Raw genomic sequence first — 25026 nt, 5'->3', positions numbered from 1 at the left:
GGGTCCCCACTGGGGTGCCTGCCAGCTTGGGTGAGGGACTAATGACTGTTTTCAGGCTGGCCACACAAGCTTCCAGTGGAGGCTGGCTGGAAGCAGGTATCTGGGATTTATTTACCTTCTATAATTAAGACTTTGTTGCCTTTTGCGGAGGCCACAGCCAGCCAGGGCAGGCGGGAAGCTTAGCTTCCTCCATCGCCAGTGCAACCAAGCCTCCTACTTGCTCCAACTCCATGGCTGCTGGCCGCCATCTTCATTGGGTTAATTTGCATATAGTTGCTCTGTTTGACTGGTGGGTGTGGCTTGGGGCATAGTGAAGGTATGGTCGATTTGCATGTTTCCCTTTTATTAGATTAGATACCTGTAGTGCTGGAAGGTCTCGCCAGAGCAATAAGGCAAGAGAAAGAAATAAAAGGCATCCAAATAGGGAAGAAAGAAGTCAACTGTGACTTGTTGTGGATGCCATGATTCCATATATAGAAAACTCTAAAGATTCCACCAAAAACCTGTGAAAAACAATAATACAGTCAAGTTACAGGATGCAAAATCTATGTGCAAAAATCCATTGCCTTCTTATATACTAACAACAAAACTTTAGAAAAAGAAATGAAAAAAGAGGGTGACACTGAGGCTTAAAGAGGGTAGATGATTATCTCAATTTAATAGCTCTAATCAGAAGAGCCAAGATTTGGACCCAAGCCCTCCGGTTCTGGATTCGAGCTCTCAACGGCAGATGCTCTGGTCCATGTGGTCCAGTGCGCCCACCTTGCTCCAGCCTGCTTCCTCGGGAAACTACCTTCTTCTCCCTCCTGTCTTCTGGAAGCCGCAGGGGTGGGGGGAGAAAGGGACCTGTTAAGCAAAGCATCTTGGGTTTGTATCCTTAAAACATCTCACTTCTCTTTTGTCCTCACAAGCCTGCTGGGAGGTGGCCATAGCTAGTATTTATCTCCATTCTACAGAGTCTCAGCTACAGCGAGTGACCTGCCCAAAGCCACTGACTCCATATCAGTGGTCTCTCTTCTGCCCACTGCTAAATCCCCAAGAATCTTCCCATGCCTCTCCGCCCACATCACTGTTTTCCAGCTGGAAGATTACCTGCATCCACAGGATTACCTGTGTCTACACCATTGCCAGCCAGGAGGCCCTGCCAACCAGCGACCCCAGCCTGCGCTCTTCGGCCACTCACAGGCCAGCTGTGTCCTCCTCTGAGGCCAGGCCCTTGTTCAGACTGTAATCCCCCACCCCCCTCGCACCTGACAGCTGCCCTTGGCAGATGGAAACCAACTGATGTGTCTCTCTCACATCGATGTCTCTCTCTCTCCCTTTCTCTCTACTTCTTCCTCTCTCTCACTCTCTCTCTCTCTCTCTCTCCCACCACTGTAACCTCCTTCTCTCCCTTCTACTCTCTCTAAAAATCAATGGAAAAATATCCTCAGGTGAGGATTAGAAAAATAAGTAAATAAATGAAAACAGTGAATTTAAAGGGCAATACATTGCAGCTAACAGAAAATGAAGCATTCTAATACAACAAGGACCACAGCTGGGTTCTGGCCCTGGCTCTGCCTCGAAACAGCACTGTGCTTACACAAGCCACTCAATTTCCTCATCGGTGCCTCAATTTCCCTGTCAACAGAAGGGTCAGGTGGAGGTTCTGAAATTCTGTGGTCCTGTGATTTCTACACAGAGGCCCTGCCAGATTCATGGTGATTTCACCTCAAGGCTGGGCTGGGACAGGACAATGGGAAGGCCCTGCTCTTGGGCTCAGGCCTGGGCCCAGGGGGAGCCCTGCTGGACGGAGGCCAGCAGTCTCAGGGGCAAAAATGGCCCACCACCAGGGCTGCTGTTCTTTGGGGTAGGGAACGTGTTTGTGAACCTGCCATGGGGGGTCCAGTGAACCCAGAGGAATGGTGGTCAGAACAAAAGTTTCCGGTGCTTGAAGACAGGGGTGCTGGTCCAGGCGTCTGCCCCAAGCTTCCTTCCCAAAACAGAAACATGATTTTCTAGGTCCCGCAAACTTGAGACAAAACCTGATATGCCTGCTTTAGTGGCTCTAAAAGCACAGACTCTGCCCTTAAGCAGGCTCCTGGCCAGCTGGCATTCACCATCCCTCATAGGATAACCCTGAGTACGGAGGGCGGGACCGAAAGAAACTCTAAATTCTTTCCATGCTGGGAGGGACCTGCACACAGAGCAGCTGCCATACAGCAGAAGGTACAGGCCCAACAAACTGGCCACTGCTCTAGATGCAACAGCTTCCCCTACTCGTGAAAAAGCAAGCTTTCTGTCCTGTGTGTAAGCTACTGATGCTTAAATCAACTCACTTCTTTGGCACTGGATCATGGAACTTGCGCTGATCTATGATTTTCTATTCCAATTTTTCATTTTGTCTCTGTAAGGCATTTAATTTGTCTCTAACAGAGGAGAGAGAAAAACAGTGTGTTTTTTAAAATAAAACACATAAATTGACTCATCAACCCCGCCTGGGACCTGGCCCAGAAGGAGCCAGTGTGTTTCTGGGACTCAGACATCACGGTGCTCATGACCACCATGACCCCGGAGTTGGGAATATGGGGATGGAAGCATGTGACGTGAGTCCAGGAGCCTAACACATCGAGGAGACGGCTGAACACCTAGAATCAGGCTGTGCGTCACCTCAGGAGAGAGACCCTGAACCATCTGAAACTCAAGCTGGGAACCCTGAGGGTTCTGGCCAGGTCACCTTAGGAGGTTGGGCACTCAGGTCAGACCCAGGGCAGGGCTAGCTCCTGTGGGTGCAGACTAACCTTTAGTGGTGGGGAAGGGTCTGCCCTCACTGAGTTAGATGGGCATCAGGTTAAAAAGGTCAGTATAGCAAAGTCAGACCTCCAACCTGGACCCACTCCAATGTTGGGCTCCTGCTAACACTTCTAGTGAAGCAAACTCAAAGCCTTTTGGGGGCCAGACAGAGAAGATAAGGAGCAAAGGGGCCTGGAAGGACCTGAGGGAGGAGTGGGGGCTGCGGCGAGGCTGAGCGCTTGGTGCCACCTGGGACCTAACTCGGGGCCTGCAAACGGAGGGCCGCTCTCCATGAGGCGGAGCTTCTGACTGCTTTTCCAAAAGGATCCAGAAGCCCCGGCTCCGAAGCAAATTCTCTTAAGTCCTAAATGTGGGAAGTCAGTTCACATTTTTAAAAACACAGAAAGGACCAGAGAGACACCTCTTAAACCTTGGGCTGCCAGAGGGCACCCCTGTTCCTGGGAGAGGGAGCCTGTCCTTCCTGAAGCAGAGGGCATAGCATGCTTTCCTGTTGTCTGTCTAGGAGCCATGCACGCAGTGATCGCTATACAGTGCCTCCCACTGGGCCGCTGTCTCCTGTCCTGTTCCTGCGTCTTCTCACCCATATGGCCTTGACAGCTCAGACCCCTGCTTTCCCTGCTTGAAAACGAGTCCTCAGCATCTAGACAGGTGCTCAGCTCCTTCATTCAAGAAGGTGCCCAGCTCCCCACCCCCAATCAAAGGGCTTTTCCGGGAGTTCATGGCAAAGTGAGCACCCATGAAAACGATCGCTTGCAAACCACTGAGTTCCTGGCCACTGACCTGCTCTGCTCTCAGCGCCCTCGGCTCAGCCTCTGTTCTTCTATTCTATGTTATTCTGTTCCCATACCATCCAACAGCCCCGCAAACTCATGGCCCAGCTATCCCAGGGCTGGGGAAGACTCCAGTTGGAGCAGGCTCAGGAAGCCTGCCCACTCCCTTGCCTCCTACAGAAACTTTCTAATGCAAAACCATCATCAGATCATCCCCAGGGTACCAGGTCCCCACTCATCTAGTTTGCAGCAAGCTCTGCTGATAATTTTTAGCAGCTGCATCATAGAGAGCCCACTTCAGGCTACAAACTCTCACTTCTACCCCAAAACTATAGTGCGGTTTCCCATGTCAACCATTGTTGGTAGGTGTCAAGCCCCCTGTAGATGAGCAGACGAATCTGGGAGAACAGTGAGCAGCATTGTCACCCCAGGGATCTGGGACAGCGCCCCTTGGTCACTGTGGCCATGTCCCTCTGTCCCACACTGGCCAGCCATTCCCAATCACAAGGAAGGACAGTCCCAGCAGCACAGCACCGAGGGGTGAAGACCACCCTGGACCCACAAGATGCGTCTCAGATGACTTGACTTCCAAACCACAAGGTTTCCAGCACCAAGGTTCTTCCTCCTGCCCTCATTTCTGGCAGCTTCCTAGGCCCTGTACACCAGCATCCCTTAATCACCCACTTCCCAGTGAATCCGACTCATTAGCCGGGCATGGCAGCCTTCCACGGCTGAGCGCTGCCTCCTCCAGCTCCCCTCCTGCCACTCCCTGCACCTTCTCTGCACCCACACCACGCCAAGCTCCACCTTCACGTCCCCCCCACCCCCCCGCCCCAACACACCTACTGGCTAGCCTTCTCCTCATCCATGTCAGCAGCAGAACTCCAACTCTCACCATCATGCTTCCTTCTACCTCCATGGAGCTCCTCAACATCTGTCTGTGTGCACACAGCTCTGCTCAAATCCCATCACTCCTACTGGCTCCTGAAGAGCAGGTAACTGGTTCTGTGTATCTCACAGGGCCAGGACTGTCAGCAAAGGCAATGTGGGCAGAGGGAGGACAGCCACTGTGCACCAACAACCCACTCTGCAACCCATTAAGGGAAAAACCGACACAGAAAGGGCACAGCCTGTGATCTGAAGTCCTTCCCTAGGAACCTCTCTTTATCACTGTTGTATTTTTCAAAGTGAAATTGATCCCAAAAGCAGATTAAGAAGCATCTGGCAGGGGAAAGTATCTCTTGAAAAGCCAACAAAGCCAACCATTCCTATTTGCAGAAATCTAGAACCATTCCCGGGAAAACGAGAGAAGTATGTGCTGGTAAGATGGTCTGTCCCCTTGCCTGGGACACCAATGCGCCCAGGGGGTTTTCTGCTGCCCAGAATGGCGCGGTCTAGTCATGGAGCTGGAAGCCACGACCCCTCTGTTGACGGGCGTCCGTCAGCCCACACCCCTCACACGTACTGCCGCTGCTCCTCCTGATGCTGGTCCTTGTTCTCCATGTCCTCCTGGAGAAGCCTCTGGTTCTGCTCTTCCAAACTTTGGTTTTGGCTCTGCAGGTGACGGTTTTCTCCTTCCAAGTTGCCCTTGAGGCGGCGGGAGAGCAGCTAAAACACAGATGGACAATGTCTCAAACACCACACGCTCCCGTGGTTCCACTGCTGGGAATCTACTTCCAAAAGGAGAAAAAGGCCATGTGCACAAAGATGGTCATTTTGGTATTATCTACCTCAGCTGGCATGACCAATACGGCCAGTGCCATGGGGATGGCCAAGCCTTCTGCCACTGCACCATTCAATCATGCAGCCACTGGCCACGTGTGGCTGCTGAGCACTGAAAATACAGCTAGTCTGAGCTGAGGTATAAGTGCAAAATATATAATAGGTTCTGAGGACTTAATAACAATTAAAAATAATGTAAAGTATCTCATTAATAAGCTGCCCGGTGTGTGTGGCTCAGTAGGTTGAGTGTCCCATTCACCAAGAAATCACCAGTGTAATTCCTGATCTGTGGCAAGCCGGCACGGCCATGGCATGCTCAGCCCTCGGGTGCCTTATGTGCCATGCCAGCTCAGCCTGGTTCAGTGACCCTGAGAGGGGGCGGTGAAAGATTAAGAAAAGACAGCAAGAGAATGAAAGCTGGGTCTCAGTGGGATGCTGCTTCTCTGACAAAGAGCGCCAGTGCCCACAAGCCGTGTCTTTATTTTATAGCAGATGCCACGAGGCAAAGTAAGGGCGTGATCACGATGTTTACAACATTCTTGTGGGTTTCAGTCCTACTCAGCTACATGCACCTGAACTCTATCACTCAGGCATGTGTGGCCACGTGTTTGGACCATAGGTTCAAGCTTCCCGCTATAGCTGTTGGCTATAATTGTGCTGGGAAGGCTCCGCCCTCCAAGCTGGGCCTTGCATGTGGCAATGAGAGGACTGTGCCCTTTTATCAGTCCAAGGCTTGAACATGTCCAAACACTGTAGCCGCACCCCACACCGATCAAGGCGCATGCCTGGGTTGCTGGCTCCATTCCCCAGTACAGGGCATGCAGGAGGCAGCTGATGGATGTTTCTCTCAAAAAATCAATAAAAAATCATATTATTTTTAAAAATCTTATTAATAAGCTTTTGGGGTTACATGTGATATTTTAGATATAAGGGTTAAATAAAACAGACCCCTACATTAATCTCACCTGATTCCTTTTACTTTTTTAATATGGCTACTAGAAAGTTGAGTGTTACATGTGGTGGCCTGCATTATATTCCTATTGCACATCTCTGCTGTAGGCAGGGTTGGTGTGCTCTTCCTGTAAAGAGCGAGGTACTAAATATGTTAGGCTTTCCAGGCCGACAGTGGTTTCTGTTGCAACTGTTCAACACTTATTACAGCAGGAAAGGAGCCAGAGAAACAATGCACATGCATGGGTGTGGCTGTTTAAAAAAAACAAACCAAAAATCTTTACTCGTGACACCAACATTTACATTTCATGTCACTTTCACTTGCCCCCAAATATTATCCTACTTTTGATTTTCCCCAACCATTCAAAACTGTGAAAGCTATTCTTGGTTCACAGCCGTACACAAACAGGCGTGAAGCTGGACCTGAATTTTGGGCTGAGGCTGGCCAGCTCCTGCTCTAGAATATCATCTCGGTTGGTGTAGCAGGAAGTCCCAAGCTTTGGCTTCAGACAAACCGGGTTCCAACCTGCTACTTCAGAGGGACAAGGATGGGAACCCCAGCTCACAAGATCATTGCGAGAATTAAATGAGATGACACAGAGAGCAGAGTGCTCAGCCAAGAGGATGGAGATAAAATGGTATTTGGATGCTCCCATGCACCGCCCCGACCCTGCAAAAAGCAAAGATCAGGTGAAAGGAGTTCTGTAGCACACCCCTGCCAGTCCTGGTGTTCGTCCCAGTCAACTGCCTCTGGCTTCCTCTCTGCCTCTGTGTGACATTCACACACACCCTTTGAGCAGAGATGCCAATGAGGACCCATTCCCACCTGGTTAAGCTCAAGGCGTCAGCCCAGAGAGCAGGCCCACCCAGGGTCCTGGAGCCCTGCAGCCCAGGCCTCACCTGGCAGTGGTTGTCCAGCTCGGTCAGCGAGATGTCCCTGCTCTGGAGCTCCTCCCTCAGCCAGTTGCACTGGTCCTGCCAGCAGTTCACCTCCAGCTGGGTGTCCTTCAGGGAGGTTTGCAGCTTCTTGTTGTGCGTCTGCAGCTCCTCCTGCTCCCCCTTCAGCTCCTCGTACCGGCCCTGCCAGCGGTACACCTCCAGCTGCATGTCCTTCAGGGTGGTTTGCAGCTCCTGGTTTTCTGTGAGCAGCTCCTTGCTGTGGGTCTGCAGCTCTTTGGTGTGGGCGTACAGCGCCTCTTGCTCAGCCTTCAGCCCCTCGTACTGGCCCTGCCAGTGGTTCATTTCACGCTGCGTGTCCTTCAGGGACATTTTTAGCTCCTTGTAGTCTGTGAGCAGCTCCTTGTAGTCTGTGAGCAGCTCCTTGACGTGGGTCTGCAGCTCCTTGGTGATTGTGTACATCTCCTCTTGCTCCCCTCTCAGCTCCTCGTACCGGGCCTGCCAGTGGTTCACTTCCCGCTGTGTGTCCTTTAGGGACATTTGTAGCTCCTTGTAGTCTGTGAGCAGCTCCTTGTTGTCTGTGAGCAGCTCCTCGTTGTCTGTGAGCAGCTCCCTGTTGTCTGTGAGCAGCTCCTCATTGTAGGTGAGCAGCTCCTTGTTGTCTGTGTGCAGCTCCTTGTTGTCTGTGAGCAGCTCCTTGTTGTCTGTGAGCAGCTCATTGACCTGGGTCTTCAGTTTCTTGGTGACTGTGTACTTCTCCTCTTGCTTCCCTTTCAGCTCCTCATACCGGGCCTTCCAGTGGTGCACCTCCAGCTGCATATCATTCAGGGAGCTCTGAAGCTTCTTGCTGTGGGTCTGCAGCTCCTCCTGCTGGCCCTTCAGCCCTTCATACTGGGCCTGCCAGCGATACACCTCCAGCTGGGTGTCCTTCAGGGAGGTTTGAAGCTTTTTAGTGTGGGACTGCAGCTCCTCCTGCTCCCCCTTCAGCTGCTGGTGCAGGAAATTGGCCCTGGGGTTGGAGAAACACAAGGCCAAGGGCTGAGGCGCACTCGCAGGCTCTGTCCCCGTTGTGCAACCTTAATCAAAACTGCAACCTCTCTGGGCCTCAATTTTTTTCATGTGTTAATGAATGGTTGAACAAAATCAGCGGTTTTCAAACTGTGTTCATTGGGGTTCTAGGAGGCTACCCCAGGTGCCCCACTGTGTACTGGGGGAGGAGGACAGGCAGGCTCCGACATCACTACAACAGAGCATCCTTATAAAAGTCCTTTCTACGTGAGGCTTTGGCACATCTGCCTACTTGGATAAAAGGTTCTTTGATTCAAACATTTAAACACTGAATCAGAACATTTCTGCTCTAAGACTCTATGTCTATATCCAGCTCTTCTCCCCAATTCCAAGCCCATTTCTAATTGCAACTACTGAGATACACAAAATAGAAGATTCTGGAGTGTTACCTAAATCCACTTAAATTATTGTCATCATCATCATCATCATCACCCAACTGGGATTCCTTGGGGAAGATTCATAACGACAAAGCTCATATGACCAGAGGCTCATGGACTCAATGTGAACACAGGTGTGTGAAGTTTGGCCCACACAGCTTTTAAAAACTTTTTGACATTTACTTATTTTGTTCTATTCTTTTTCATTTTAAAGTGTGTATGGTTTTATTAATTAACGTCTCTCCAAAAAAGTCAACTAAAAAAATAAAATAACATCAAGAAGAAACAGAACAAGATAAAAAGAGTCTCCATTGGAGTCCTGTGAATACTCGCAGGTTAGATTTAAGGGTCCCCGGCCTCAAATATGTTTCCAGGTCCTCCCAGTCCTCTGTCCCGCCCAAAAAAGCAGATTAATAAAAAACACAAACAAAACAAAAAAATAATTAGTGTATCAGCATTCCAAAATTTTAAGGTACCCATCAACATTCAGATATCTTCTTCTCAGGAAAGAAAAAAAAAAAAAGAAAGCATAAAGAAGGAAGACCTGGGAGTCCATCCTGCCTCCCAGCTGACAGCCTCTAGCTGGGTGTATTCTCCACCAGGGCCTGGTCTATCGCTGACTCTCCTTCCCCACCTGCTGGACCTGCCCGGCCACTGCAGGCAGCTGAGTTTACAGCCCCACAGCACATGTTAAATCAGGGCTGTGGGAAGGAAGGCTTCATGTGGTCACGCCTCTGGGTTGAGGCAAGACTTGGATTCAAATCCTGCCTGTGTCACTAACTAGGAGCATTGACCTTGAACAAGTTGTTTAATCTCCCTGAGCCTGTTTCCTCCTCTGTTGCTGTGGATTTTTTAAAGGATAACAATAGCTCAGCCAATTCTCGTGATTCACAGTATAATGTTCTACCCAACCACGCCAACCCTGAATGAGTGAGTACTGAACCTGTTCCCACCGGTTCCTGGGAGTCTCTGGTCACAATGTGTCATCTGATCAAGACGTAAAGATGCCTCGTGTAATACACTCAGAGCCAACAGCACCATACCTGGGCCCGAATGACCCTTGTGTGCCACTCGAATATTCCCCATGAGGCCCAAGTGCAGCATTGCACTTGGGAACACTAGACAGCACTTCAGCACTCCATTTTGGGGCCATTTCAAATGGCGAAATTGCCACCGAAGCGCAGAAAACAGAACACCATGGCACTCAGAGGCCCATGAAGAGGACGCTGGTTGGTGAGAACTGAAACACAGCTGGGGTCAAAGGCCTTGTTCAACCTCAGCTGCAAATGTGCACATCAGGCGACTCCAGTATCTCCCACTCTGGGCACGTCCATGACAGGCCACGGGCACTGATTTGGGGGTCACCGGTACATTTCAGCCAGGAGGTGAATTCACAAATGGGAATGCATGGATGCTGAGGACCAAGCCTCTCTCCCTCACGGGATCACTGGTGTTAGAGGATGCAGGTGCCCCTGCCCGACAGTCATCAGCATCACAACTGTGGGAGGGAACATTGTCCAAACCTAGACAATGCCCCATCCCAGCTGCCGAGTTATTCGTTCCAGCCACCAGCTGGAGTCCCCTTTACCTCGTTACCCACCAGCTGCTTCCAGGGCAGGGTTGGTAAAAATGCACCATCACCAGGGCTCTCACTTGAGCTCAGCTCAGCGGGTGCTGAGTGAGTGGGTCAGACTGACATCCCAGCAGAGGCGCTGCAGGGGGCCTGGCGTACCTGTCCAGCTCTCGCTGCAGCCTCTGGTTCTCCTCGGCGGCCATGGCGCTCGTCCTCTGCTCCTGCTGCAGAGCCTCCTGCTCTGTGGTCAAGAGCATCCCCAGCTGATCCAGCGCCACCTTATGTTGGATCTGGTCCTTGTAGCTGTTGAAGGGAAACATACCCACTAGGAATGGGCACCCAGGGAGACCTCAAAGCCTTGGTGAGCAGCTTCTCTCTGCAAGCTGAGAGAGAATGAGATGGACAGGGGATGGGGCTGGACAGAGAGAGGGATAGGCACTGGGCCAGCTAGGGGGGTCTCCTGCAGCCCAGAAGCCAAGCCCTCTGCTCCCACTCGACATGTCTCCATGGTCCCTTCAGACCCTGTCAAAGCAGCCTCCCTCCTACATCCCACTGGGAACAAAACCACTGTTTTCTGGACTCCACACCCTTCTCAAAGAAACCACTGCACATACAGCATAATTCCACAGCCAATAACAGCTGATCCCCCTCACCGGGCCCTGGGTGAGCCCTCCGCCCCAGCTCAGGAACAGCAGTCTCTCTGCTCTGAGCCAGGCAGGCTGGGGGGCAGAGGCTTGCCTGGTGAGGCCCAAGCAGCCATCATGGGCAGCTGCACACCCTGCTCCTCAAGGCACCCCCAGTCCAGCCCTTGCCCTCGCTCTCCCTCAGCCTCCCCCTCAGCTCGGGATTTTATTTCCTTCCTGTCTCAGTCTGCAGAGGGTCCCGCACAGCCTCTCTGGAGGGCAGCAGAGCACAAGAGGGAGCCCCTGACCAGCTCTAGGCTGTTCCTCCTCCTGCAGGAACCTTCCTTGTTCAGGTGACTCAGGGGCCTTCCCAGGTCCAAGGTGGAGACTGAGTTTTCACCTTTCAATCTTCCCCAGGCAGGCAAATGCCTTTCCAGACCTCCTTCCTGAGGTGTCCACACCCAGAGACAGACTGACAGAGACCTCCCCAGGTTCCATGGTTTCAGCCCCTGTGTGCAGCCCTCCATCCCCGCCCGCCCCTTCCACCCCCACCCCATATCAGCTGTATTTGTACCATCTGCCTGGAGCCAAGACTTGTGGGGACTCAGACTCAGACACCTGCTTGGTTGGCTGTTAGAAGACAAACATTCCTTTGTGTGGCCTTTATTCATGGGTGAAGGCTCCTGGAAAGGACATGGGAAGTGGAAGTTGGGGGTGGGGGCTCTGCTGGGCTTTCAGTGATCTCTCATCCAGGTTTGACAAACAGTGCTATGGACCATTAGGAGACGTCTGCTCCTATCAGACTCTCATTTCTTCCAGCCAGAATGAGCATCTTCTGCCTCGTGGCATCTCTATCGCTGCCTCCTCCACTCTGTTTCCCTGTTGTGTCTTGGAAAAACACACGGATCAAGCATATCGCAACCATTAGTAACCTCCCTCCTGCAGGGCAGAAACTGCGAGTCCTACTCCCCAGTGAATCCCGGGTCCGAGGCTTGACACCCAGTGCATGTGCGCCAGGGGAACAAAGGAGCGAGTGTCCCAGTCACATGTCAGGTGAAATGAATACAGAGCCCCCGGCCTGTGTTCCAGGCACCTCCACCTCCAACCTGAAGCCTTTCTGCAGACACACCAAGGGCCTCCAGCTATCTGTCCAACCAGCAAAAACCACTGAATCACACAGTCGGTCCGTCAAGCAAGGAGCCACAGACAGAAGAACAATGAACTCCTCCCTCAGAGCAGTCAAATGTCACCTGCACAAACCTTCCCATGTGAACAGACATAAGAATATATCCACAAGGTTATCATAGGGCATTGAGCGTAAGGCCCGCAGTGCCTGGTGCGGGGTGGGCACCACAGGAGGCTCCCATCAGTAGTCAAGTGGGTGCATTCCCACCACGTTAGACAGCACCAGGCGCCCAGTGGGTGCTCACTAAGCGTCTCGTGAACACAGGATGGGTGCGGAGGAGGCAGAGAAGGAGATGCCAACAGGCGGAAGATTCCCCACATTGTCTTCCTGTGCATATCACACCTCCCCCAGCCTATGGGTCCCACTGCACCTGCCGGGGCCATTGCAATCAGGGATCTGCTGGGGCAGGAGCTCAGCCGAAGTTGGCTGACTACATGCACACAAAGCAATGATTTGGCAAAATCGCAAAGTTAAGATTTATGCATTTATGGAACATCAATTTTACCTTAAAAAAGGTGTATGAAGAGTCAGAGGTAAAGGTGACATGAGAATGGCAGAGTATTGGTAATGCTGCTGCAGGTGTGGGGAACACAAGGTTTTCACTATACTATTCTGCACACGTCCATATATTCAAAAGTCTCCAAATTTACAAGTAAAAAAAGAAATTCAGAAGCCCAGACTTGGAGACTTGGACAGGGAAAAGGCCTGGGGAGCTTGGTAAGTCACGCCCCTGAAAATTGGCAGCTGTGGTCACTTTCCCCTCTTTGTCCTTGTTGTGGAGAGAAAAGTAAGAGGGGGTAGGAATGCCCAGGGGAGCTGGGACGCCTATGCTGACACCTGGTTTCCCTGAGCCTTGATTAGCTGGGCACACCCTTCTCCCCTGGGGGACCCTCCTGCCCCTTAGTCTCCAGCTGCACAAACTCCACATCGCTGAGGGTGATGGTGGATTTACTTCACTCCACTGTGAAGCAGCAGGACCAGAAGAAACATGAGGGGCCAGAGTGACAGGGGGACAGGAGCCTTAGGGAGCCCATCAGTCACCCCCAGCCGCCGGCACCCACCTGTGGCTGAGAGCCTTGCTCTCCAGCTCCAGGGTCTGACAGGGCGTCTTCTGGTGGCTGTACTGGTACAAGAGGTCCTGGTGATCCCCAGAGAGGTGCTCCTGGAGTGCGCCCAGGCACGCGTGGTCCCGCTGCAGGGCCCCATGGGCGGCCGCCAGATGCTGTTGCTGGAGCTCTGTGTTCTGCTCTGTGAGCGCAGTGAGCGAGGCACTCTGGGAGCTCAGAGTGGAATTTTCCACCTGCTGGGAGGGAGAAGGGGATGATGATTCAACAGGTGCAGGCCCAGGGGAATCATAGACTCCGGATCCCCACATCCCCACATCCCCACACGGAGTGAGGGACCAACAGCGGGTCAAGTGTCGACACCAAAATAGCAGGACCCTCAGGACAGGCAACACCCAACGGTTCTACCTGCACTTAAGGAACTGCTCTGGGAAGGCCCACGGCAGAAACGGAGTGTCCCATGGGCCTAAGCTTAGTCTTGGGCCCCTCTCTGCACATGTGACCTTTCTTGGCAATTTATGCCCTTTCTCTGGATAAGCTCCTTGGGTACCCTCTCTGAATACTTTGAAAAGTGCATGGAAAATCAGTAAGGACATAGAGAACCTGAACAGCCCTACCAACCCATTTCACCGATATTTACACACCACCATCCAACCGCATTCAAAGCACCAGAGATTTGACCGGGGAGGAACCGTCCTAATTCATTCTGAGGCCAGAATTACCCTGGAGTCCAGCTGCTTGTCCCGCTCCAGACCCTCAGGCTGCAGGGTGTCCAGAGACGTCTGCAGTCTCTGGTTCTCCAGCAACAGGTCCTGGCTTTCCCGCTCCAGGGCGTGGACCCTTTCGGGGGTCGTCGTCAGGGCACTGACCTTCATGGCCAGCTTCTTGGTCTTCTCCTGCACCTGTTCCACCTCCTGCTCCAGCTCCTGTGCCTGTGCCGCCTGCGACTTCACCTGCTGACACCAAACTCATGACTACCTGGGAGGGGGAGAGTGTGGCTCCCTGCTAACAATGTGACCACGAGTGCATTCCCGTAACTGACAGGGCCAGCAAGCAGCAGGCATGGGCGCCAGCTTCTGTCAGGGTGACATGCTCAGCTCACACCTGGCAGGTGGCAGGTACAACAAGAGCTGACCCCTCCTGAGAGCGCCAGGCCCCTCCCACCCTCAGAGCTTCTGACATGGTCAGTCTGGTCTGGGGCCCAAGAGCCTACATTTCGACTTGTGACCCTGACGCTGCTGTTTGGGATGACGGCTCTAAAGCTAAAACAGAGGAGCCCCACAATCCAGATCAGGTGGCTCTCAGAGCTTTTAAACACCCCAGACCGCAGGACACAGACTAGAAGCTCTGAGGGCAGGACCTTCAGACACCAGAGACCCAGTGAGCAGCAGGTCCAAGAGCCGGCTCCATTCACCTGGCTGGGAGCAGCCTGGCACAGGCAGGTTTACAAACTCCCAGAAGGATCACTGCTCTAATGCCAGCTCTGCCTACTTCTCGTGGGCCGAGGCAGCCCTGCCTTTATCTCACAGGTCTGGGCACAGTCTCCAGACTTCTCGGAAGCAGCGGGTAGGCAGCTTCTTTCCCATGAGGGGGAGAGGCAGGCACAGTGGGGCTCATATCCGAGCCCTCACAGCACCCTGTAGGCACACCCAGCCCCCTGCCCCAACATGGGGACCCGAGGACAGGGCAGCCCCACCAGCCAGGGCCAACAGCAAAAGGTGCTGCAACGTGCCACGTGTCTGAGTACTTCTCACAAGTGAGAATATCTTTCTTCTCCTTCCTTATCGCTGCCCCACTTCCTAGCACCAGGTCTGGGCTCAGCAGGAAGCAGGCATCTGCCCTGATGGCAGCGCTGCTCCGGAGCCGGCCCTGAGGAGGAAGGCCCTGCGCCGCTGTCACTCACCCTCATTCAGAGAAAGGCACTGGCCCAGGGAGTCCAGTGATCTGCCCAGAGCCCCACAGTGAGGATGGGGCAGAGCGCCAAGGTTCCTGCACCTGGTACATGGTGTCCAGAGTAGGAAACCCCTCAAGCCCCGCCCCCAGGTCAGGACCGCTGCCCCCAGCTTGGAAGCCTGCGAAGACCCCCTAGTCCCAGGACTTCCAGGGCCCTGGAGGATGGAGTCTGTGGAGACCCCAGCGGGGCGGGAGAGGAGCCAGGGCACCCGCAATGGGACAGGGAGGTAGGTGCACTCACCCCCGCCACCAGCGGGCTCTGCAGAGAGAGCTCCATGAGCTCGAGTACTGTATCGTCCATCCTGAGGCTGTGCCCACCGTCCATCGCTATGCACACAGGCTCTGGGCCCACCGTCTCTGTGCCCACCAGCTCTGCGCCAAGTATTGCCAATGGCTGTTCGCTCCACATTCCAAACGGCTCCTCACCCACATTCTAAACTGCTATTTGCACCACATTCTAAACTGCTATTTGCTCCACATTTGAAAAAGGCTCTTGGCCCACCTTCTAAATGGCTCTTGAGCCTGTATTCCTAACTGCTCTGGGCCCCATATTCCCAAGGGATCTGGCAGGGAACACAGCTGTGTCGGGGGCTGTGGCAGCTCCCAGTCAATGCTAAGTGCTTTGGAATACACAAAAATTATGACACACTCCCTGTGAAATTTAAAATCTTTCTGGGCACATAAAATATAAGAAAATATAAATATAATGGTTCTATATTTACATCCTATATGATTATAAATGGAAATTAACCACTTAAACCTAATTTTGCCAATTTCCATTATAATTTTTTTCCATCAGCCAAATTACAGAAATTTGATCAGTTCCTTTGAAGTAACCATTTTATTTTGTTAAGTCTGACATAGTAGCTCAGCTCAGGAGTTCTCCCCATCGACAGTGAACGCAGACGCGTTCATACATTACAACACCTAAACCACCAGTCAACTGCCTACAAAACGATTTGTTAGAATATTAGCTAATAATTAATTTAGAGGAAAGAAACATGAACAAAATGAAGCTGCATATTTGGGAACTATTTCAACACAAATATTTTGTACATAATTCTCCGTGCAAGGAGCATTGAACCAGCACATTCAAGGAAGACCTTTAGAGAACAGAATTGCAGGATCCTCAGAACAAAATTTAAACAGTTGTCAATCAATGAGTGAAAAGGGTTTAAATTATTTTCTAAACTAGTAATGGCTTTATTTTGGTAAACTAATTTTTTGTTAATTTAAAATAAATATAAAATTTTGAAGTAAATGAAATCTTTGAACTTATGATGGCAGGGGGTGGGGGTGAGTACCAATTAGCATTTTTAGTAACCATCCAGCTCCAATAAATAGTATCAAATTGCTTAAAGTCAAAGATAAAAAATGAAAAATAAAACCCCTGCTGAAGCCGTTATTTTTTCATAATCACCTACATCAATTTGTCTTATAGAACCCACCATGTAAATCTAGTAGCCTTCATTGGTGGGAAGTATGAGATTTAAAATAATATAAAACAAATTTATAAATGTAGTTACCTGAACTGAGAACACAGCAAATTACATTTAATTTAAAGAATCTTCATATATTTAAAATTACTTCTTTTATAATTATGTGAATCAAGATTTCAATAATGATTGACTATATGACTATATAAAATATTAACTCGATGCTCAAATTTTCAGGTCTCTGCTTCCAAATTTCAGGGCCAAGGCTTCAGAGAAAAGCAGCAAAATTTATGAGCCTAGAACTGTTTTAAAGAAAACACATAACAGTGACATAGAAAACAGGCTGAAACCACAAAAGAGTGAGTGCAAGCCAGGCACAGTGATGAGCACGTTGCGCAATTATAGCTCATTCAATCAAATCAAAGGCCTCAAGGTGTTCCATCAACTCCCATTGACTTCGCTGAACTTTGGTCCTCAGGTATGCAGAAATTCTAGGAGGAATATAAGGTTTTCTTTCCTGAAAATGGGTTCCATATCCTGGCTGCTGTGGCTCAGTTGGCTGGAGCATCATTCCAATAAAAGGTTGTTGGTTTGATTCCCAGTCAGGACACATACCTAGGTTTTGGGTTCAATCCCCAGTCAGGGTGCTCATAGGAGGCAACCCATTGATGTTTCTCACATCAAGGATATTCTCTCTCTCTCTCTCTCTCTCTCTCTCTCTCTCTCCCTCTCTCTAAAATAAATAAGCATATTCTTGGGTTAGGATTAAAAGAAAAATGGTTCCATTAGGTCTTAGAAGGTAATTTTCAAATTTTAGTAGTTATAAATTCCTATGAAAATTCCCAATAGTTTCAGAGAATACCTTGAACCAAACTAAACTAACAATTCAATTCTTTTATTTACTAGTATACAAGCAGCTTCACTACCATCTGAGTCAGACCCTCAGAATTTTGAGCTGTTGAATTGTTAGTCAATAGATACAGCTCTACAATCAGGCTCCTAGTTGTGGAAAGTTGAACAACAAGCTTTAAACATATGATAAGTCATAAGCAAACATCACACTTAAGATATGTGGGCTGCACATGTGGGGCTTTGAAAGGGGATGAGGAAGAGGGGATGGTAAGAAGCAAAAAAGAGTCAGAATCCCTTACTTGGAGAAAGTTACTAATAAAACAAAAGTGTTAAGTAAGAACTGTACAGGTCTGTACCCTTTCATACATGAAATAAATATATGTGAAGAGATAAAGAAAGTCTCCAGTATGTCTGCAAAGTTAAAAGCAGAAATTGGGAATAAGAAAATAGGAAAGATCCCCTTTTCAATGCCCTCTTAGAAAGCAAATATCAACCTAAGGTGACACAGCCAACTATATGTCCCGTGTATTTTTCTAACAAAAATTAATAATGCCAATAAACGCTGTCCAAATCATCAAGCGCGACTCACACAGGAGCAGTGGCAGTTTGCACATTCAGTGACACCTCTGTACTGTGCTGTGGCTCAGCTGAGTGCTAACATTCCTACCATCAGTTCCCTTTTCCCCACATCCTCACCAACACTTGTTACCTGTTGATTGATTGGCGATAGCCATTCGGATAGGTGTGAGGTGTGGTTTTAGTTTACATTTCCATGATGATTAGTGACATTGAGCATCTGTTCTTGTCAATTGGCCATCTGACTGTCCTCTTTGGGTTTGCAGCCAGTCCATCAATGGCTAGTCCCATGACTAAAAGATTTGTTCTCAAGGAAAAACATATTTGGATGGTTAGATGCTATTATCATAATGTTGACACCAACTAGTCCCTCAAACAAAATCCTGAGAATCTTTACTTCTTAATTTAGTTTTTGCAAGGAAATATTTATTTGTGTTTTTTTAATTGATTGATTTCTGAATGAGAGAGGAAGAGAGAGAGAGTGAGTGTGAGTCAGAAACATTGACTTGTTGTTCCATTTATTCATGCATTCATTTAGTTCAGAGGTTCTCAACCTGTGGGTTGCGACCCCTTTGGGGGTTGAACGACCCTTTCACAGGGGTCGCCTAAGACCATCAGAAAACACATATATAATTATATATTGTTTTGTGATTAATCACTATGCTTTAATTATGTTCAATTTGTAACAATGAAATTGGGGGTCACCACAACATGAGGAACTCTATTAAAGGGTTGTGGCATTAGGAAGGTTGAGAACCACTTACTTAGTTGATTCTTGCATGTGCTCTGACCAAAGATCAAACCCAAAACCTATCCACCAGGGCTGAGAACATTTATTTGAATATCTTTATATGTATATATTATGTTTTAAAACTGAAAAATGAACAGCCATATGCTTACTCAGCACCCAGTGTAAGACACAGAATGCTACCCTTCTAAAACCCTGAATGCCCCCTACCCATCACAGCCCTCTCTGTCCTCACCAGTGGCAACCACTATTTGAAATGTTATGTTTACCCAAGTCTCCTGATCATGAAGCACTTTCTGTCATTATATATTGTTCTAAAACATGATATTCAATTGTATGGCTATGCTATAATTTCCTAATTTTGACTATTTAGAAATATTTGTGTTATAAATAATAAAGTAAAAATATTATTATGGATAAAAAATACTATGTTTACCATATCTTTGATTTCCCTTACAGTTTTACCTCATAGGTATGCATCTGTATACAATACTTCATTAAATTATGAATGTAGTCCAGTCTATGTAAATGAGGTCATGCTGTGAGTGTCTCTCTGCATCTTGTGCTTTTTCTCAGCTTTGTTCACCTTCAGTGCTCATGGCTGTAGCTGACTTATTGTCACTGAAGTAAACTCTTCCTCGCAGAATTGCGTTTTATGGCTGCACCACATTTGTTCTCCTGTGCAGGGGCATTTGGGTTATTTGAAGCTTTTTGCTGTTGTGAAGAACTGTGCTGTGAACATTCCTCTACGTGAAATCTTTGGCACCTGGGCAGCGGCTGCTTGGGATGTAATAGGAGAAAAGCGGCTTTACAAGTTATTGCTCTACTTTAGGCATCAGAACAAGGGCTGAGCTTCATTGCTCAATATCCTTGCCAATCTTGGCAGGAGTGAAATTGGGCGTCCTTTTGGTCTTAGTTTCCATTTCCTGGTCACTAGTCACATTGAGCATCTTTTCGCGTGCTTTTCAACCACTGATGGGTCCTTTCCTGGGAGGTGCTGGTGGCTAGGACCTCCCCATTTCTCTAGTGGGTTTCTGCTTTTCTCCTGATGGAATTTAGTTCTTTCTTTCTAAGTGCTGGGCTCTAGCCTCCTCTAACTCTGTGTGCCAGAAAGCTTCCCTTTCCCTCCTCACCATGTCCTTTCAACAGAGATTTCCATTTTAATTTGGTGAGATTTCTCAGTTGTTTTGGGTTTTGTTTAAATAATTCTTACATTATTATGAGGACATTATGCTATATCCTCTTCCAGATGTTTAGAGTTTTTTTCTGTATACATTTAATCATTGTGCACATGGCACTGATTTTCACCATCACTGTGATTTGGTCTGATGTCACTCACCCTCCCATGTCTCCCCAGTGGCACCCACACTCCTTATTGATTCATACGTGTCTGCTCCAGCCATCTGCAATGCCACCTTTATTTTTCAAGTTTCTAGATGTGAGTGAGTTTATTTATGGTGCCTATAATCGTGCCACTGACCTATTTTTCTATCTCTGAGCTGAGTCCATACCCTTTTCCTTATCACTTTAGTTAATCCTGGTACTTAGCAAGTTCTCTATGTTTTTCTCAGAGTCTCTTGGTCTGAGAACAGATACAGAATATTTTCCTACTTTATTATAACTTCTAGACATAACCTGGCAAGTCCCATGACTGTGGTAGATTTCAACCTTGATATTCCTGATACAAGGATTCTAATGTGAAGCCATCAAGGTTTGCACCAAGAGTACTAAGCCCCATGGTCTCAGGGCCTCTTGATACCATGTGTTCTCTCTGACTTGTCAACCTCTAGTCTTGCCAGGTCCCTAACCATTCTCTACCAGCAACCCCAAGGATCTTTTGAAAATGTAAATATGATCATGTCTCTTATGAAAACTAACAATGGTTTCCTATGGCCTTTAGAAATAAGTCCAAAATCCTTAGCATGCAGTCCAGGCCCTCCATGATCTGACCTTAGCTTCTTTTCCAGTCTTGTCTCTCCCTCACCACTATTCTCTGGTGACACTTTGAGATCCTCATTGGCATCATACTCTCCCACCCCAGCTTAGATGTTTTGGTCAAGGGCACATTACAAGGTTGTTGGCTAGATCCCCAGTAGGGGTCATGCAGGAGGCAGCCCATCAACGATTCTCTCTCATCATTGATGTTTCTATCTCTCTCCCTCTCCCTTTCCTTCTCTCTCTCTCTCTCTCTCTCTCTCTCGGACGAGCAGCAGTGGCAGGTACCTGGTGACGCAGTGAGGGATGATGGGCTCCCACCCCCTCTCACACCTGCAGAAGAGAAACCAAGTTATTCCAGAAGATGTCTGCTCAGCTGGGAGCCGAGATGAGCATGAAGGCAAAAGGGGAAATGTACCAATCTCCTTCGGGCTCTCCCCAAAGGAAATCCGACTCACATCTCCCATCTGTGAGCCCGCAGTGAGTGACAGGAGAAGAAGGGAGACAGATCAGGCTTCTGTGTGGGCGGCAACGGGAGGAAAGCTAAGGCTGCACTGCAGGAGCCCCCACAGGTCCCTGCTGGAAAACGGAAGGAACGGAAAGGACACTGGGCGGTGGATTTCCCCCACATGCTCTGTTCACAGGGACACACAGTCCCACTAAGACAAGGCACTCAGTGAACGGGTTAGGGCTTGAACATGTCCTGTGCTGTGGGCCTGGACTGCCCGGCCCAGACCATGGAGAGATGCAGGTCGTCTCCTTGAGCAGCCCGGAGGCCATGCTTAGTGCTTCAATGGACACTGGTTCTCAGGGTCAACAGGAACAATCATGTCAGTGGCTCTTTTCAGGGAGTGGGGCCAGGACTCCTGAGGATGCTCAGGGACATCAGGAGGATGTGCTGAGTTTCACACAGGGATGTTACCACAGTAGGAACTCACTGGGTAAGAAATGCATAATGTGAGGGAGAATGGCAAAGGGGAGAGAGGACTGCTCAGGCCATGAGGAGGTGAGAAAGCAGGTGGGAGGGGCAAACCCCTGGCCACGGAAGGAGGAATGACAAAAACGCAAACGCCTTGTGTTTGGTCAAGCCAGAAGGGGGACAGTGGCAGGAAATGCAAGCAATCAGGTAGGAAAGTGCATGCCCATCTTTTCTGTGGAGAGTGGCTACAGTGTTTGGACACGTTCAAGCCTTGGACTAATGAGAAGGCATAGGTCTCTCATGGCCATGTGCAAGTCCCAGCTTGGAGGGCAGAGCCCTCCCAGCACAATTATATCCAACAGCTATAGTTGTAAGTTTGAACCTGTGGTCCTAACACGGACCCCACATGCCTGAGTGATGTGGCCTTGATAGAGTTCAGGTGCATGTAGCTGAGTAGGATCGAAACCCATGAGAATGCTGTAAACATCTTGACCACACCCTTACTTTGCCTTGTGGAATCTACTATAAAATAAAGACACAGCTTGTAGTACGTGGTGCTGTCTCTCCATCAGAGAAGCAGCGTCCCACCCAGACCCAGCTTTCATTCTCTTGTCTGTCTTTTCTAAATCCTTCACCACCCCCACTCATGGTCACTGTTGGCTGTGTTGGTGCAGCACACTTTTCCCTGGCAGGGCTGCCTTACCTGGACACAGAGGGGTAGTACAGCACGAGCAGCCCCGGGCACAGAGCAAGGTGGCCAGGCCCTGGCCATTAGGTGGTGGAGCAGGATGATGCTAGGAGAGAGCCGACGGGCCACAGCTGCGAGGCTGCCAGGGAATCCAATGCGGGAACCAAGGCCCACTCCAGTGCTCCTAGAAGTTGGGTGAAGAGTTGCCTGATTTTGCCTCTCAGTTGTTGTTTTTACTGAGATGGAGTTCATATAACATAAAACTAACTATTTTAGGCCTAACCAGTTTGGTTCAGTGGTTGGAGCGTCAGCCTGTGGACTAAAGCTGTCCCAGGTTTGATTCTGGTCAAGGGCACTTACCACCTCTGAACCAGGAGGTCATGGTTCTGTTATGCCCAGATTTCAGGATCCCCAATAGACCACCAGCGAGCCAGCCGAGTCCAATGCAAAAGCAAAAGAGCCTTTATTCGAGCTAGCTCGAGCTCCCCGCCCACCACACTCGCCAACGCAGCGGCAGGAAGCAGAGAGAGAGAGAGAGAGAGAGAGAGAGAGCTTTGTGGATAGAGGGGTTTTATAGGGGGGTTGGAGTAAGGGGAGGAGAGAGGACTGTGGTCCCTGCCGATTGGCCAGGCACAAGTTGATGTCTTGTTACACAGGATGTGGTCATATCTATGGCGCGCACTTCCCTTGATTATCATTGGTTAGTTTAAAGAAATCCTAGGCATGGCTAGCAGAGGCTTGGGCTTCCAGGAAGAAGCTCCTTGCTGAGCACATGGCTGCTGCCCCAAAATGGAGGATTCGGGGTAAGATGGAGGGCGTAGCCCTCGCCCTTTCAGTTCAATTCCAGGTCAGAGCACACGTGGGCTTGGTCCCCAGTGTGGCTCATTCAGAAGGTAGCCGATCAATGATTCTCTCTCATCATTGATGTTTCTATCTCCCTTTCCCAGTCTCTTCCTCTCTGAAATCAATAAAAATATATTTAAAAATAATCTATCAAATTGCTATAAAATTTACCAATATCTTTCCAGTTCTCTACTTACCATGCATGGTTAGCTGGTAAACTGTGCAAGTGGGAGCACTGGTCCAGGGAACTATGTGATGCCTTGTCCCCAGAGGTCACTTGTGAGAATGGGCCCTAGCAGGTCTTCCGTCTTTGGGTTTTAAAACATTCTGGATTCAATTAGGTTGGGATTGGGATGACTTCAATGTCTGGCAGGATTTCTATTCATTATTCTTAATAAAAAATAAATGAAAAATATTGAATATAAAGTGTAATCAGAAATTTTTTTTTTAAATTTAGAATCCATAGGCAGCGAAATATCAGACATACATCATAGCAATAAGTTTACCAATATAGCTCCTAGGACAATAGAACCTGAGGACAGCATGGACATGCTCCCAGGAAAAAACTGGAATTACAACTAAAATACAGAAAAACTTCTTGAATAATCAACAGAAAACTCACAAGAGAGAACCCTGATAACCGAGGACTGAAAGTGGAGACCACATAGAAACTGATAGGAGGTGTGGAGGTATGAAAGGGCTGGCCAGACACCTTCAGACAGCCACTGAAGTCCTGGAAAGATATCTCAGCTGGAGGGTTGCCACTGACAACTCAGGGAGTGGTGGGACAATGTGAAAGGTAACAATATTAAAATGGAAGGTGTGCCAGAAGAGGTAGAAAGGGAGAAAGGAATAGAGAAGATGTTGAAGAAATAATAGCAGAAATCTTCCCTAACCTGGTAAAGGAAAACGTCACCCAAGTAAGTTAAGGAGACACAGAGAACCCCAACCAAGAAGAACCCAAACAGGCCCATGCCCAGACACATTATAATTAAAATGCCAAAAATAAAATTCAAAGAGAGAATCTTAAAGGCAGAAAGATAAAAAGAAAACTGTCACCTACAAAGGAGTTCCCATAATGCTGACACCTGATTTCTCATCAGAAACTCTAAGGCCAGAAGAGAATGGCATGAAGTACTCAAGGTAATGGAAAGCAAGGATCTGAGACCAAGATTACTATATCCAGCAAGGCTATCATTCAAAATAGAAATCAAATAAAGAGCTTCCCAGACAAAAAAAAAAAAAAAAAAAAATGGCTGGAGGTGCTCATCACCACCAAGCCAGCATTACAAGACATGGTTAAGGGACTGGTGTAATGAGAAGAAGAAACAGAGAGAGAAACCTAGTCACACAGAATTAAAATGGCTATAAATAAGTACTTCTTAATAATAACCCTAAATTTAAATGGATTAAATGCTTCAATCAAAAGCCATGGCTAGCTGAATGGATACAAAAACATGACCCAGCTATATGCTATCTACAAGAGACCCACCACAAAACAAAAGACCCACACATGTTAACAGTGAAGGGATGGAAATTTTTTTCAATGCAAATGGAAAAGAAAAAAATGATGGAGTAGCAATACTCATATCCACCAAAATAGACTTTAAAACGAAGCCCGTCACAAGAGACAACAAAGGTCACATAATACTAAAGGGATCAATCCAACAAGAAGATATAACCCTGGTAAACATATATGCATCCAATACAGGTGCACCTAAATATATTTTAAAAAGTTCTAGAAGACTTTAACAGAGAGATCAACAACAATACAGTCATAGTAGGGGACTTTAACACCCCGCTGACTTCACTGGATAGATCTTCCAGACAAAAACTTAACAAGGAAACAGAGACTCTACAGGACACACTGGAACAAATGGGCTTAATTGACATTTATAGAACATTTTACCCCAATGCAGCAGAATATACATTCTTCTCAAGTGCACATGCATCATTCACAAAGATAGACCACATGGTAGAACACAAAACAAGTCTCTGCAGGTTCAAGAAGATTGAAATCATATCAAGCATCTTCTCAAATCACAGTGGAAT

General features: G+C 48.7%; 1 long non-coding RNA gene across 1 annotated transcript; it reads right to left on the bottom strand.

Annotated features, from left to right (window-relative positions):
• Positions 1-674: 674 nt before the first annotated feature.
• On the bottom strand, positions 675-7203 carry LOC139019515 (uncharacterized). Its single transcript, XR_011473118.1, has 3 exons — positions 7137-7203; positions 5029-5171; positions 675-846 (listed from the first exon to the last, which is right to left on the bottom strand). It is a non-coding gene; the product is annotated as an uncharacterized lncRNA (long non-coding RNA).
• Positions 7204-25026: the final 17823 nt, after the last annotated feature.

Source organism: Myotis yumanensis, unplaced genomic scaffold (genome assembly GCF_028538775.1).
Source record: "Myotis yumanensis isolate MYYU_CA2020_CCGP unplaced genomic scaffold, mMyoYum1.0.hap1 SCAF_11, whole genome shotgun sequence".
Lineage (NCBI taxonomy): Eukaryota > Metazoa > Chordata > Mammalia > Chiroptera > Vespertilionidae > Myotis > Myotis yumanensis.
Note: the sequence above shows the minus strand (reverse complement) of the source record. Positions and strands in the feature narration are given on the sequence as shown.